The sequence below is a fragment of the Myotis yumanensis genome, unplaced genomic scaffold, assembly GCF_028538775.1.
Source record: "Myotis yumanensis isolate MYYU_CA2020_CCGP unplaced genomic scaffold, mMyoYum1.0.hap1 SCAF_10, whole genome shotgun sequence".
NCBI classification, from domain to species: Eukaryota; Metazoa; Chordata; class Mammalia; order Chiroptera; family Vespertilionidae; genus Myotis; species Myotis yumanensis.
The window spans coordinates 30,895,232-30,910,853 of NW_027223761.1; the positions used below are offsets into that span (position 1 = coordinate 30,895,232).

Genomic DNA, 15,622 nt, shown 5'->3' on the forward strand with positions numbered 1-15,622 from the left:
GAGTTAGTACCCAATTTGAATCGTGTTCCCAGCCTCATCATCGGTAAATGTGGATAATTTTCCTACCTGCTTGACATGATTATGTAATTTTTTAAAATCTAACATTTGAGGACAAACCGCTTTAGACGCATGCTCTCATTCAGCGACCATGAGAAAGGTATTGTGGAGCTTGTATGTGAAGATAGTTTGTTTCGTAGAAAAGAAACGACTGGCTGGGACTTCTGGGCTATCTTTTTACCGAGCTGTTGTGAGGGTTAAATGAGCGCTTCTGGAGGCGCTTTCTACAGCCACCCGATGGGTCCCTAACCTCACACCCCACAGCACCGCTCCGCCGGGAGGAATCGGTAAATGCTGGCCGGTGTGAAGGGTTTTTGTATCTCGTCTGTTCCTTCCAGTCTTCCAATCACAAACGAATCTCGGCGCGGCCTGGGGCGGAGACCGCGAATCTGGGAGCCGCAGCCCGGACGGGGGCGAGCGCGAAGTCCCCGAGAGGCCACGGAAACGACGGAGCACGTCAGCGGTTGGCGGGGCTTTGGAGGCCCGGCCGGAGTCCACGGAGGCCCCACTCCCCTCGTCTGGAGCTGAGGTGCGAGGCGCCCAGCGCTCGCCCGACATTCCCGGGTGGAAAGCCAGACCCTGGCACCCACCATCCCAGCTGGCACCTCGCAGGACGCGCCCAAGCCCCGCCCCGCTGCCTCAGGTAGGCCGTCCGACCAGCCAATGCGCAAGCAGCCTGGGCGCGGAAGGCGGTGCTTCCCAAACCGGAAGTGACGTTTATGCTTGGCTGGCCGCGGAGTCCGCCGAAGCTTTCCGCGGCCGCTGAGGCAGCTGAGCGGAAAATGGCTCGGACAGTGGCGGCGGCTGCGGCTCGGGTTGTGGTGGAAACGGAGGCTCAGGCAGCGTGAGGTGAGGAGCCGCGGGTGCGGCGGGGGCTGGTCCCGGGAACCCAGCTCCGCAAGGGCGGCGAGGGGCCCCGGGGATTCCGGGATGGAAGGGTCCCTGCCGCGGCCGCCAGTCCCGCGGGTGCCCGCCTCTGACCCTCCATCCCGTCCTCTTGACGCTGCCCCAGCCCGACTCACCTCCCTCCGGGCCTGGCTTCCACCCAGGCCATTGCCGACTGCCCCGCCGGAGGTGCGAGGGGCCTGCGCCCCTACCAGGCCCTCCGATCGGGAACTGGGGCGGGGGGCTGGGAGTTCGTTCAGCCCCCAAGGGGAAGGAAAGGCCACCCCCTTGTCCCTGGGGACCGGGCTGGCGTCTCTCTGGCCGGTGGTTTTCTTGACGAAACGTGAAGTTGTTGGGTCTGGCGAGTGTGTATTCCCCTTCTCGCTTAGGTTCTCTCCCCTCACCCCCTTTCCACCTTGTTGTCCCTCCCACCTCGGGCTTTGGGGGCTAATGATCCTTTTTTCATCCCACTTCCCCGGGGTTGCCTTTTTTTTTTTTTTTTTTTTTTTTTTTTGCCGCGAATCCACTTGCTTGGGGGAAGACTGTTTATTTCAGTGTGTATTGCGCGCATCATCTTTCTGGGAGGGCGGTCAGATTAACTTCCTGAGTGGCGGAGGAACAATAAATAATTGAAGAGAAAAGCAGCCGATACTTATTTTCCTCACTTAAGTGGTCTGGCTCCAAGGACGAGCTTCTCGGGCTGCGGAATTCTGTTCGGGAGCGGGGAGCAGGGTTGGAGAGGGGAAACGAGGGAGGAGAAACGCGAAGTGAGGAGGGGAGTCTGGCGATAAAGGACGTGGAAGGCTCTGTAGTAGTTCTTTCCCTACAGTCTCCTGATAGAAGTTGAGGTTGTAATTATATTTTTATTTTTAACCGTGGGTGTTGAGTGTAAGGAAAGAGGCCTCCTTCCTCTTTGAACAGGAGTACCTATTAAAGAGAGAGCCTGAAGTCCTTCCAGGTGGTGTCAGGCATTTGGGAAGATTTTTTTATTTTTGCTTTTTTTTTTTTTTTTTTTTTAACATATTGGGCGCATCGAAGCCATAGGTGAGACGAGATTTAGACAAAAGAAAGCTATTAGGAGAGCGTCGAAGGCCGTTGAAAGGGGGGAAGACCGCACGTCAGGAGGCCCGGGGACACCGGTTCCAGGACAGACTTTGTACCTTTGCCTCCTTGGCTGGTGGCCGAGCCTCCCGAGGAGCCTGAGCAGCGCTGCCGCGGTTGGGGTGGGCGCTCCTGTTCCCGGTGGGCAGGTCAGACCGAAGCGCCTTAGTTGCGGTCATCGAGTACCGAAAGGCATGAGGACTGAATGAAAATAGAAATTTTATTATTTAGCTCAAACTTCATTCAGAAGTGATTTTTTTATGTCGGTACAAAGCCGCATACAGAGCTTCCACAAGTTATTTTTGCCTAGATTAACAGATTATAAAGCAGTTTTTTTTTCTGATGAAAATCTCTGTTGCTATTTGCTTGCACGTGGATTGCCATTTTTCTTGGCAAGCAATGTATTTTAATGTTTTCACCCGTAAGTTTCACAGTTTGTTTTTTTTCTGTTTTATAGAATACGAAAGTTGGCATGCTTGCATTTAGGAATTTTAGAAACTATTATGTAATTAGCTGTATATTAACATATGATTGTTTCTCCTTCAGCCATGAGTGGTTCCAAAATTTTAAATTAATTGAAGATGGCTGCATCAGTTCCCATATCTAGGAATCTTTCATCTTGCACAATATTCTTACTTAGTAAGCTCATTCAGTAAGCGAACTTATACCTAATGAGGGTGTTGGATTTCCCAAGAGCTCAGACTTCTTATCAGAGCATCAGACCAAACTTTTCAGAGCAGTAGTGCAAAGCATTTTTTTAATGCTTTATAACTTGTATTGCTTTGATAACATAAATTAACCATTTTATTATATATTTGCCATATTCTAAAAAGAATTTAAGGCAGGTAAGTGATAAAGGTGAATGTGTTAGTGCTGTGCATTTATATAGTACATGATTTGAGTTGTTAGTTGCACCTCAGTAGGGCTAAAACTTTACCCTCTGAAAGATCTTATTGTTTACACGGGCCCAGTAAGGGTGCCTGGCACTCCAGTGGTTCCAGGGATAGAAAAATGAATGAGACAGTGCTTGTTCTAAAGTTCTCTAGTTTATCTGGGGGAGACTAACACACAATTATAACACTTTGGTTTTAAGGACAGTAGTAGATCCAAGTAGTACTGAAAAGGATGTGATCACCTGACTGGGAGATGGAAAGGGAATGAGTGCATTCTTTGTAAGCGTACATTTTACACTTACAACACATTTCACTTCGGACTACCTACATTTCAAACACTCAATAGGTGCACATGGTTAGTAGCTACCATATTGGACAGTGCATCTAAAGTATAAAAATTCTGCTTTTCTATCTTAGATTCCTGCTTGAAAAGGAAAATGTGAAAGTCATTTCTAATTTCTAATCGTTTTTATAGTATTCATCCATGATGCTCTTTTTATTGGAATTATGGTCATATTTGGAAATGATATTGCTGTGGAGTGTCTTTCAGGTTGTTCATAGGGTTATGGTTGGAACTAGAAGAAACTGTTGACCTTATCTCTGTGGTGGAGTAACATTTTTGATGTCTTTATTTTGTGCCTTTATATTTTGTATCTATTCTTTACAACATGTGATGGATCCAAAGTACAATGGGAGAGTACACTTGGACATTTTAGGCAGTTAAGCAGATTTATGTAATTTAAAACGTCCTTTTAGCCCAGCTAGTGTGGCGCAGTGGTTGAGCCATGAACCAGGAGGTCACTGGGTTTGATTCCCAATCAAGGCACATTCCTAGATTGCAGGCTCCATCCCCAGTAGGGGGCTTAAAGGAGACAGCTAATAGATGTTTCTCTCTCATGGATGTTTCTATTTCTCTATCCCTCTCCCTTCATCTCTCTCTAAAATCAATTAAAAAACACCCACATATTTAAAAAAAAACCAAACTACCTTCTATATGTCTTAAAATTTTAAGTTCAGGTATTTGTTTATAAAAGGGAGTGGGATTTTTAAACATTCTTGATTTTAAATGATTTGAAGGTTTAGCAACAAGTATTTATCTTTTAACCTTGAGAATGCATTTACGTAAGATACTATATAATTAGCATCCTTACTCTTAAGTATATGTCTTTGTTAGTATTATAGTACAACAGTTCAATTATTTATGTGAATAATGTACAATGTTGATATACATAATTTGCTAATCATTGAGTTTGGTTTAAAAAAAAACAAAACACCAGAGCCTTGTGTTAAAACAAGTGCCTATGACTAACAGTGATAAAGTAAATAATATCCTTGTATTTGTATTGATTGCTGATTATAACTTAGCTGATGCTTTTCACCTTCACAGACTTTATTTTCTGTGAGTAAACAAGGCAAATCTTTTTTTTACAATTATTTTTTATTTTTATTGATTTCAGAGAGGAAAAGAGAGGGAGAGGGAGATAGAAACGTCGATGATGAGAGAGAATCATTAATTGGCTGTCTCCTGCATACCCCCTATTGGGGATCAAGCCTGCAACCTGGGCAGTGCCCTGACCAGGAGTTGAACCATGACCTCCTGGTTCATAGGTCGACACTCAACCACTGAGCTACACCGGCTGGGCTTTTTTCTCATTTTCTTGAAGAGGAAAATGAGGCCCAGTGAGGTTGTGACTGTTTAGCATAATACATTAGAGGCACTGCTTGAACATTGTCTTACAATGCTAAGCCTAGTATTTTTTCAGTGCATCTCTTCATATAGTACTTCATTGTTTAGATGCATAGCACTTACCAGATTTTGGAATATGTACTAGTATAAAATAATGGGTACTTCCTACCTTTTGAGAGTTCATATTCCACTTAGGAAAAGACCATCTACAAGTAGTTATAAAAACTTGTTAATGGGAAATAAAAGCTGTAAAGAAATAGTATAGGTACTTTTTAAAAAGATGAGAGTTAACGAGGCAAGATTTTTGAATAAAGAACTTAGATCTTTTTTTAAAATATATTTTTATTGATTTCAGAGAGGAAGGGAGAGAGATAAAAACATCAATGATGAGCCCTAACCAGTTTGGCTCAGTGGATAGAGCATCGGCCTGCGGAATGAAGGGTCCCAGGTTCGATTCCGGTCAAGGGCATGTACCTTGGTTGCGGGCATGACCCCAGTGGGGGGTGTGCAGGAGGCAGCTGATCAATGTTTCTCTCTCATCGATGTTTCTAACTATCCCTCTCCCTTCCTATCTGTAAAAAAATCAATAAAATATGTTTTTAAGAAAAACATAAATGATGGGAGACAATAATTGATTAGCTGCCTTGAGCCTGCAGTCCAGGCATGTGCCCTGACCAGGAATGGAACTGTGACCCCCTGATTTTTAGGTTGAGGCTCAACCACTGAGCCATGCTTGCTCTGGCAAGAATTTAGGTCCTACAAGGTTGGTGTAGGAAAAGGTGATGAGGTGTCAAGGACAGAGTTATTTCAGTGTACAGAGAACAATTTGGGGGGAAATTTAGATAAGAGAAAATAAATAAGGAAAGGTTTGCAAGCTTTATTTGAAAAGATAAGGACAGGACATAGGTGAGGTAAGAGATGAGAATAAATAGACATCTGCTATAAAGAATTTAGAGGCCAATGGCAAAATTTTATATTATCTGGATGATTAGGGAAATCTTAGCACAGGCTATGAACTCGTGGCTTGAGTAGTATGGAAGACATGGTTAAGAGGACTGAAGGAGAGGTCAGTGACTATAAATGAGCAGCAGCGTAATGCTTGTTCCTATTGTGAAACGAGTAGGGATTTGATAAGGAATTTGATTATGAGAAAGGAATAGCAGAGTTAAGAAAATTGGTTTATATTTTGCAGTACTGAAGCAGGCTCTTTAAAAAAAGTGTTTTCCTATAAAAACAGAAATTGGCAGTTTGCCTTCAGAAAATAACAGAAGAAGCAGGAAGAGATTAAGTATTGTTATAGTTCTGCTGTGGAATGAGAGGAAAAAGCAAAGACAAAAATCCTCTTTCAAGATAAAACGGTGCAGAAGATGAGAGGAAACAATAGAAATCAGTGCAGGTACTTACCTTCTGGTGAGGTGGGGGGGAAAACCTGGATGTTGATGGGAGAGATAGGTAGACTTAGGAAAATACCTGTCTAATTAGGGGACAATAAAACACTTTTTAAAATGTTCTATTTGAAGTTTTGGTAATTATGTGAAGCCTGTATTTTCCCCCCAAGATAAGCACTAAAGGAGATCTAATTAAACCTATCAACAAAACCATATTGCTATGAGTTGCCATAGCCACATTGATCTATTAAGTTACTTTATATGTGTTTCTAATGTAATTTATAACTGTTCTGACTCCTCTTTTTAGTTTAGTGTGTGTATTTTTGTTTTAGATCACAGTGCTGAGTTGGGAAAAGGTGCTCTTTGGCTCAGCGTTTCATAGCCTGTTTTTATTTGACTAAACCTCATGATGACACTTATCAGACCGGAATTCTGCCTGTATTGCAATGCATGACATGACAACATAACTGTTGACGTCTTTAAAAAATCATTTATTGAGATATAATTTACTTATAATAATATTCATCCATTCTAGGTATACAGCTCTATACATTGTGATAAATAGCAACATTGTGTAACTACTACCACCACAATTAAGATATTGGATATTTCCATTACTCCAAAAAGTGTCCTTATGACTCTTTGTAATCAGTCCCCTCCACTCACCCTCCAGTCTCTGGCAACAACTGATTTTTGTTCTTGTTATTCCTATAATTTTGCTTTTCCGCAATGTTATATAAATTGGCATCATACAGTATACATACAGCCTTTTGAGTCTGGCTTCTTTCACTTAGCATAATAATTTTGAGATTCAATAGCTGTCTTAAAAAATTAAATAAATTTTTAGAACAGTTTTAGATAACAGAAAAATTAAAATTGTACAGCGATCTGGTTTCCCCTATTTTTTTTTATGTTTGTAAACTATTGATGTTTGCTAATTGTCAAAGATATGATTCTAGAATTAAGTTTTTTGAAGATGGAAAATTGTGTGAAGGTTTCTGTCAAGATGACTTTTTTAAATTCTGTAACATAAAATTTGTTATTTTAACCATTTTTTTTTTTTAAAGTATTGATTTGAGAGAGAGAGAGGAAGGGAGACAGAGAAATGTCAGTTTTTGTTGTTCCACTTTTTTATGCATTCATTGGTTGATTCTTGTATATACCCCAACCAGGGATCAAACCCACAACCTTGGCATGTTGGGACAGCGCTCTAACCAACTGACCTCTCTGGTCAGGTTTTAACCATTTTTAAGTGTACTATTCAGTGACATTAATTATATTTATGCAACTTTCACCACTGTCTATTTCCAAAAAATTTTCACCGCACACAGAAACTCTGTAACCACTTAGCTGTAACTACCCATTTCCCCTTTTTCCAGCTCTTAGTAACTGCTAATGTACTGTCTCTATGAATTTACCCGTTCTAGATATTTCATATAGGTAGAATCATGAAATGTTTGTCCTTTTGTGTCTGGCTTATTTAACTTTATATAATGTTTTTGTACATGTTGTACATGTTTCAAAATGTTATTCTCTCTTTTTTTAAAATCCTCACTTGCCTTTTTTTAAATTGACTTTCAAAGAGAGAGAGAGAAAAAACATTCATGTGAGAGAGAAACATTGATCAGTTACCTCTCATATGCGCCCCAACTGGGGATCAATCCTGTAACCTAGGTATGAGCCCTGACCAGGAATTGAACCTGCAACCTTTTGGTGTATGGGATGATGCTCCAACCAACTGAGTCACCTGGCCAGGGCAGAACTTTATTTCTTTTAATGGTCAAATAAATATTCCATTGTATGTAATATACCACATTTTGTATATCCTTTTCTTGATGGATACTTGGGTTGTAGGCATCTTTTAGCTATTGTGAATAATGCTGTTGTTCATTTGTGTACAGGTATATAATACCTGTTTTTTTGTTGTTTTTGATTTTTTTATGAGTTTATTTGAGTTAAATTGATGAAATATGCTGGGGAGCAAGGTCTCAAATGTTCTCTATAAGTCCCTGTTTTTTCATTCTTTTGGGTGTATATTTAGGAGCGGTCATATGGTAATTCTGTTTAATTTTTTGAGGAAACGTAAAAGTGTTTTCCAAAATGACTGTACCATTTTACATTCCCATCAGCAAAGTATGATGTTCAAATTTCTCTACATCCTTGTCAACACTTGTTATTTTCTTTCGTCTTTGTATTTTAAATTATAGCTATTCTATAAGGCGTGAAGTGATATCTGGTGGTTTTGATTTGCATTTCCCTAATAAATAATGATGTTGAGCATCTTTTCATATGCTTATTAGCAGTAAGCTGCTGTTTATAATGATAGGACCAATAATTGGACTGATGTTATAATTATTACTATTTTTGTTAATCCTTTTACCTAAGGATATTTTTTCCATTGACTTTTTAGAGAGAGTAGAAGGGAGGGAAGCAGGGAGGGGGGCCGGGGCTGGGAGGAGAGAGAGAGAGAGAGAGAGAGAGAGAGATCAATTTGTTGCATCCTGCCTGTGCACACCCCAACCAGGCTCGACCAGGGTCTGGGATCGAACCTGCCACCCTTCAGGCCCTTCAGTGCTGGGGCCAACGCTCTATCCACTGAGAAATACTGGCCAGGGCTTGACAGATGTTTTTTTTAATTCTGTTATGTACTAGGCATTATATATATAATTTTATTTAACCACACAACACTATGACATGTGATCTGTGTTTACAGCTGTGAAAACTAAGACAAAGGCAGATAAAGTAGCTTGCATAAGATTACACAGAGGGAGGTGTGATATTTGAGCTTGGGTCCATCATTTTCTCCTCTTATCACTGTTCTTCGAAACTAGCAATTTCATGCAATTGGTTTCATGTGAAATCAAGATTTTGTTAGCCATAGAAATTAATGGAGTTTGGGGGCAAAATTCCAGTGTTCATATCAGTTTTTCATTATTATTATTATTCCCCATTTGGGGGTTCTCATTTGCTACTCAGTTTTATTTTTTTCCTATCTTAATTCAAGTTGGAATGGAAGTACATACCATAGGACTTAGCACAAAAGGTTTCTGTTACTTGTCATGTTGGAATTGGGTGATGTTAGACTGTATTTAATTATTCATGTTAAATGAATGAACAATAAAGTAGTCCAAAGTTCAGCAATTATCTCCACAAAGCAGTACTACTGTTGGGATGCTGAGTTAGAATGAAAACTACTTTGTCAGTAAAATGTCTTTCAACAGGAACCTCTTGCTGTGACTGTATCTCCCTCCCAAACATATACAGTTGTACACATGTGTAGATATAGAAAGTTATTCTGGATGAATGCCCTGGTTATGAATCTTTTATGTGTGGAATGTTGCTTCTAAAGTATGAAGGTAGTAAGTATAATGACTATCAATGCTAATTCGACAACAGTGTAGCTATTGCTTTTTGTCAAAATGGGAGAATCAAGCTTTATTAATTGTTTGTAGTACTTGGGCAAAGCATAATTTTATGTGTGGTATTGAGATTAAAGAATGCAGGAGCCAGGCTAAGCTCATCCATTTTTCTTGTGAAGAAACTGGGAAGCCTCTTCTTATGTCCAACTTATGGCTCCAATTTCATTTTTTGCCTAATAGAGAAAATCCTGCTATTGCATACTTATCACTTTTGTTTTAATATAATAAAGCTTGCCAGTGATGAAATATTTGAAAGTCTATTAAAGTTTAGGTAATGAGAAGTAAATATACTTTCCACCATTGGCTTTTCCCCACTGCCAGTCATCCATTGTTTTCTTACCTTTATCACTTCAGTCTCCTAAGGTATCTCTTCCTTTGCAAGTGCTTTCATCTGTGCTTCTGATTCTGTTATTCACCAAACCAAGAATCTGACTAGTATTTATCTTCTAGCTCTTGTACCTTTTAGTCTTTGTTCCCTGAATTCTTCTCTTCAACCTACCATATGTTGAAGTCCTTTCCCACTTTCTTTCTTTATTTAAAACTAGAGGCCTGTTGCACGAAGAGATTCGTGCAATAGGCCTTCCCTTCTCCTGGCTGCCAGCACAGGTTTTCCTCTGGCACCCGGGACCCAGGCCTTCGCTCCGGCCGGAGCTGCCTTCAGTCTTCCGTCTTCGCATCTCCAGCCGGAGCCGCCTTCAGTCTTCCGTTTTTGCAGCTCTGGCCGGAGCCGCCTTCAGTCTTCCGTCTTTGCGGCTCCAGCTCGCCTTCAATCTTCCCTCCGTCACTTGGAGCCTACGTATGCAAATTAACCGCCATCTTTGTTGGCTGTTAATTTGCATATTGCACTGATTAGCCAATGGGAGGCATAGCGAAGGTACGGTCACTTACCATGTTTGTCTATTATTAGATAGGATATTTTTATTGATTTCAGAGTGGAAGGGAGAGGGAGAGAGATATAGAAGCATCAATAAGAGATAGTCATCGATCAGCAGCCTCCTGCGCACCCCACACTGGGGATCAAGCCTGTAACCTGGGTATGTGCCCTGACTGGGAATTGAACCATGACCTCCTGGTTCATAGGTGGACACTCAACCTCTGAGCCACACCAGCTGGGCATTTCCCACTTTAAATAGCCATTCCTGACACTTCCACTCTACCTGTCTCTCCTAGTCCTCTTAAGGATAATATGCCCTTGTTATTTGTAATTCCTTACTATTTTTCATTTTTCCACACTTGTATAAACTGCTCTCTTCGAAAATCACTAATGATTGTCGTGGGGGGGGGGGGGGTGAGGAGTGACTGCTAATAAATTTCTTTGGAGATGATAGAAATGTTTTGAAATTTGGTTGTGGTTATGATTCACAACTCTGAATATACTAAAAACAACTGAATTGCATTCTTTAAATGAGTGAATTATATAAGTGAATTATATCCCAATAAAACTAAATAATCACAAATGTGCACTTAGATCTAAATATTTTTCAGTCCTCATCTTATGTCACCTCCCTGTAGTTTCTGACAATACTGATTGCTTTCTTCTTAGGACACTCTGTTCCCTCATTTCTCTGATACCAGTCTTCATACCTATCAGTTATTGTTCTCTGATCTTTAGTTTCCTCATGATTTCTTCCTTATCTCTTTCTCTCTCTTCATTCTACACATTCTCCCAAGGTAGTCTCAACTACATTCATGTCTTCATAGCCAAATTGCTCTGTTGAGCCCAAGGCCCAGTATTTCTTGTCAAGCAGCAGACTTGAACTGTATTTCCCACAAGTATTTCAAAATAGTGTTTTGATCTGACTAAAAAGGACAATGTGTCTCTGAAAACCAATTCTGAGACTATTCACAATGATTTTCTTCTCTCAGAGAAAGAAATTAATGGTTTATTATTTGACATAGGTAAGATGACTCCCAAATACTTGAAATGAAAACGAATGCAACAAGAGTAGATTAAAAATATTGTAGGTTAAAATACTCACTTTAAGTATGATATTTTTGTGTGCTTTAAGTATCTTACAGATTACCAAAGATACTCTACAGTGAATAGTTGCTTCCTAATCTGGTCCATATTAGAGTTAATTTCATATATTGATTTAATAAACATCTGAATGAAAGCTTGCTTGTTTCAGGACTGTTCTCGGTGCTTGAGTTATAGGAGTGAACCCAACAGATAAATCCGAGCTTCATGAAATTTACAGTCTAGAGGGGAAAGCTAGACAATAAAATCTTATATAATAAAGAGCTAATATGCAAATAGTCGTCATACCCTCACGCCATCACGCTGTAACTGCTCAGATACTCAACACTGGGGAGAGAGAAATGGGGACCAGTCAGGCACAAATGAGCTCGCAAGAGAGAAATGGGGACCAGTCAGGCACAACTGAGCTCGTGAAAGAGGAATGGGAACCAGCCAGGCTGCAGCCCGGGAGAGGGACAAGCCACCCACCTATGGTCCCCTGCGGCTGCAGCCGGCCCGGGCGAAGCCACCCACCCACAGTCCCCTGTGGCTGCAGCCGGCCTGGGCGAAGCTGGCCTGGGTCCTGGCTGTCTGCTGCCGGCCAGAGGGAGGGAAGCCTGGGTCCCAGGTGCCTGCGACCAGCAGGAGGAGGAAATCCTGGGTCCCGGTTTTGTGGCGAGGCAGAGGTGATTAGGGGCAATCAGGCCAGCAGGGGAGCTGTTAGGGGCGATCAGGCCAGTAGGGGAGCAGTTAGGGGCAACCAGGCAGGCAGGCAGAGGTGATTAGGGGCAATCAGGCAGGCAGGCAGAGGGGTTAGGGGCAGACAGGCAGGCAGAGGGGTTAGGGGCAGGCAGGCAGGCAAACGGTTAGGAACCAGTGGTCCCAGATTGCAAGAGGCAGTTGGACATCCCCTGAGGGGTCCCAGATTGGAGAGGGTGCAGGCCAGGATGAGGGACCCCCCCCTCCCATGCACGAATTTCGTGCACTGGGACTCTTATAAATAAGTAAAATATATAGTATACTGGATGGTACTAAATCTAAGGAGAATATAAGAAAGTGCATAGGCAGTGAAGTTAGAGAAAGTTATGGTTTTAACTAGGTTGTTAGTGAGGACTTGACTCAGAAGTCACCTTCTCAATGAAAACTTGAAGAAAGTTAGAGAGTGATCCATTCAGCTATCCAGGGGGAGATCAGTCAGAGGGAATAGAAGAGCAAAAGCTCTAAATGAGATGCATAATGAGGAACAAGGAGGCTGATGGGACAGTAGCAGAGAGGAGAGTTAACAGGAGAGAAGTAATAGGTGGGCCAGATATTAGAGTGTCTGATGGACTATTGTCAAGATTTTACCTTTTCTCTGAGCAAAGATAGAAGTTGTTAAAAGTTCTGAGCAAAGGGCTGCATAAAAAGATCTGGGTGTTTCAGAATTACTCTGGTTACTGTGTTGAGAATAGTCTACAAGTGGGAGATAGAGGGATGGCAGAGACGGACTATGAGGCTATTTCAATAATCCAGGCAACAGATCATGGTTGGTTTAAGAAGGTAACTGGAATATAATGAAGGAATGCTCAGATTTAGAAATATTTCAAGGTAGAGCCTATATTTTTTTAAACAAACACGAGAACATTTTTTAAAATTTACTTTTTAATAAGTTTAAATCCTTGAGGAGTGCAGCATTACACAGATTCTGTGTCCTGTAGCCTGAGCAGGAAGGTTCTTCAGAATGTAGCATGAACCATGCCACTGTTTCCATGAGCATGAGTTATCTTCCCCAGATCACTCTGGTTTTGTTTGGTTTGTCACGAGGAGTCACCGTGTTGTTCTTTGCTTTGTACACATAAACACATCTCTTGTCTAGATAGAATTCAGTTTCATTTCAAACATAAATACTTTCAGTTTTAAGAAGAGCTGTGTGCTCCCTCAGGTTCCAGAGACCACACTTACAGCCAGCAAAAATGGCCTTGGACCACAGTCTTCTAGACCTATTTGTCATTGTAGAAGTCTGTTCCTGGCAGGCCTCCCCAGGCTCCCAGATGGCGGGGAAAAAGGAGCCTCTAAGATTTTATGAACATATCCATCACTGTCTGATAGAGCCACCACCAAACATTGCTGCCTTCCTAACAAACTGTAATTGAATTTGTATTTTCTAATTTAATTCAAATAAGAAGTAAGATAGATTTACTGGATATACATAGGATGGTGAGAGTGTACAATCATCTCTTACTGATAGGAATATCTTACTATTCATTTTTAAATGTTTTACTTGCGTTTTAAAATGCAATGAATATTTTTACATAAATTGATAATATTATGTGCAATGCCCATTAAGTAATTCACACATGGTGAAAATTTGAGAAACCGTATTTTATAGTTTGTTTTCTTTTACAGTCTTACTTATCCTTTTCTCTGTCTCTTAATGAGTAAGGGTGGTGTCCTTAATTTAGCCTATAGATTGGCAAATGAAAAGGGACAGTAAAGCTCTTAATTGTATTTTTATATGGTATCACTAAAAAGTTGAACTTGTGTTTACATAATTTGCCACATGTAGGTAAAAAATACCCACGTTAGCCCTAACCGGTTTGGCTCAGTGGATAGAGTGTCAGCCTGTGGACTAAAGGGTCCCAGGTTCGATTCCAGGCAAGGGCATGTACCTTGGTTGTGGGCACATCCCCAATAGGGAGTGTGCAGGAGGCAGCTGATCGATGTTTCTCTCTCATCGATGTTTCTAACTCTCTATCCCTTTCCCTTCCTCTCTGTAAAAAAATCAATAAAATATTTAATTAAAAAAAAATATCCATGTTCTACTTATAATATAGGTGTTCTTTGTTATTTTTCACATTTCATAATATAGATATGAAAATGTGGTATTTAAAATATGTGGGAGTGGTTTTATTGTGAAACTAGAGGCCTGGTGCGTGAAATTTGTGCACTCGGGGGGAGGGGTCCCTCAGTCCGTCCTGGGGGGAGTGGGCCTAAACCGCCAGTCGGACATTCTTATTGCTGCCTCGGAGACAGGAGAGGCTCCCACCACTGCCACTGTGCTCACCAGCTGTGAGCCTGACTTCTGGCTGAGCGGTGCTCCCCCTGTGGAAGTGCACTGACCCCCCAGGGGACAGCTCCTGCATTGAGCGCCTGCCCCCTGCGGGGTCAGTGCACATCATAGTGACTGGTCATTCCGCCGTCAGGCAGAAACCGGCTCTCCAACATCCCCTGAGGGGTCCTAGATTGTGAAAGGGTGCAGTCCAGGCCAACGGACCCCACCGGTGCACGATAGGGTCTGGGGAGGAACACGGGAGGTTGGCCAGCTGGGGAGGGACTGTGGGAGGGCTCCAGGGCATGTCCAACCCTAACTTGGACCCAGCAGCAAGTTAACCTATTGTTCAGAGCGCCTGCCCCCTGGTGGTCAGTACATGTCATAGCGAGCGGTTGAGTAGCCTTAGCATATCATTAGCATATTATACTTTGGTTGAACGGCCAACCAGACGACTAGACACTTAGCATATTAGGCTTTTATTATAAACTAGAGGCCCGGTGCACAAAAATTTGTGCATTCGGCGGGGGAGGGGGGTTCCCCAGCCAGGCCTGTGCCCTCTCGCAGTCTGGGACCCCTCGGGAGATAACGACCTGCTGGCTTAGGCCTGCTCCCGGGTGCCAGAAGGCACGCCCAATCCCTAGGTGCAGCCCCTGGTCAGGCTCAGAGCAGGGCCAATTGGGGAGTTGGGGCGCCGCCCCGTCATGCACAGAGCAGGGCGGATCGGGAGGTTGCGATGCCACCCTCAGTCACACTCAGGGTAGGGCCGATTGGGGGGTTGGGGCACCACCCGCTGTCACACTCAAGGCAGGGTCGATGGGGAGGTTGCGACGCCACCCCCTGTCACACACAGAGCAGGGCCAATCAGGGGGTTGGAGCGCTGCCCCCTGTCACTCACAGAGCAGGGCCAATCAGGGGGTTGGGGCGCTGCCCCCTGTCACTCACAGAGCAGGGCCCATCAGGGGGTTGAGGAGTTCCCCCCTGTCATGCACAGAGCAGGGCCGATCAGGGGGTTGAGGAACTCCCCCCTGTCACTCAGAGTAGGGCTGATAGGGGAGTTGGGCCACCGCCCCCTGTCACACACAGAGCAGGGTGGATCAGGGGGTTGGGGCACTGCACCCTCTCACACTCAGGGCAGGGCCAATGGGGAGGTTATGGCTCTACCCTGTCACACAGAGCAAGGCCCGTGGAGGGGGGTTGGGGTGCC

The 15,622-nt window shown here is 42.9% G+C and overlaps 1 protein-coding gene and 1 pseudogene across 1 annotated transcript in view; one reads left to right on the forward strand and one right to left on the reverse strand.

The window, feature by feature from the left end:
• The first annotated feature begins 794 nt into the window (after positions 1-794).
• The window catches only part of PIK3C2A (phosphatidylinositol-4-phosphate 3-kinase catalytic subunit type 2 alpha), a 105,309-nt gene continuing 90,481 nt past the window's right edge, over positions 795-15,622 (forward strand). The window contains exon 1 of the mRNA XM_070428233.1: positions 795-906. The gene's annotated coding sequence lies outside the window, so the exon portion shown is untranslated. The remainder of the gene's footprint in view (positions 907-15,622) is intronic.
• Positions 13,038-13,377, reverse strand: LOC139018363 (large ribosomal subunit protein eL33 pseudogene; annotated as a pseudogene).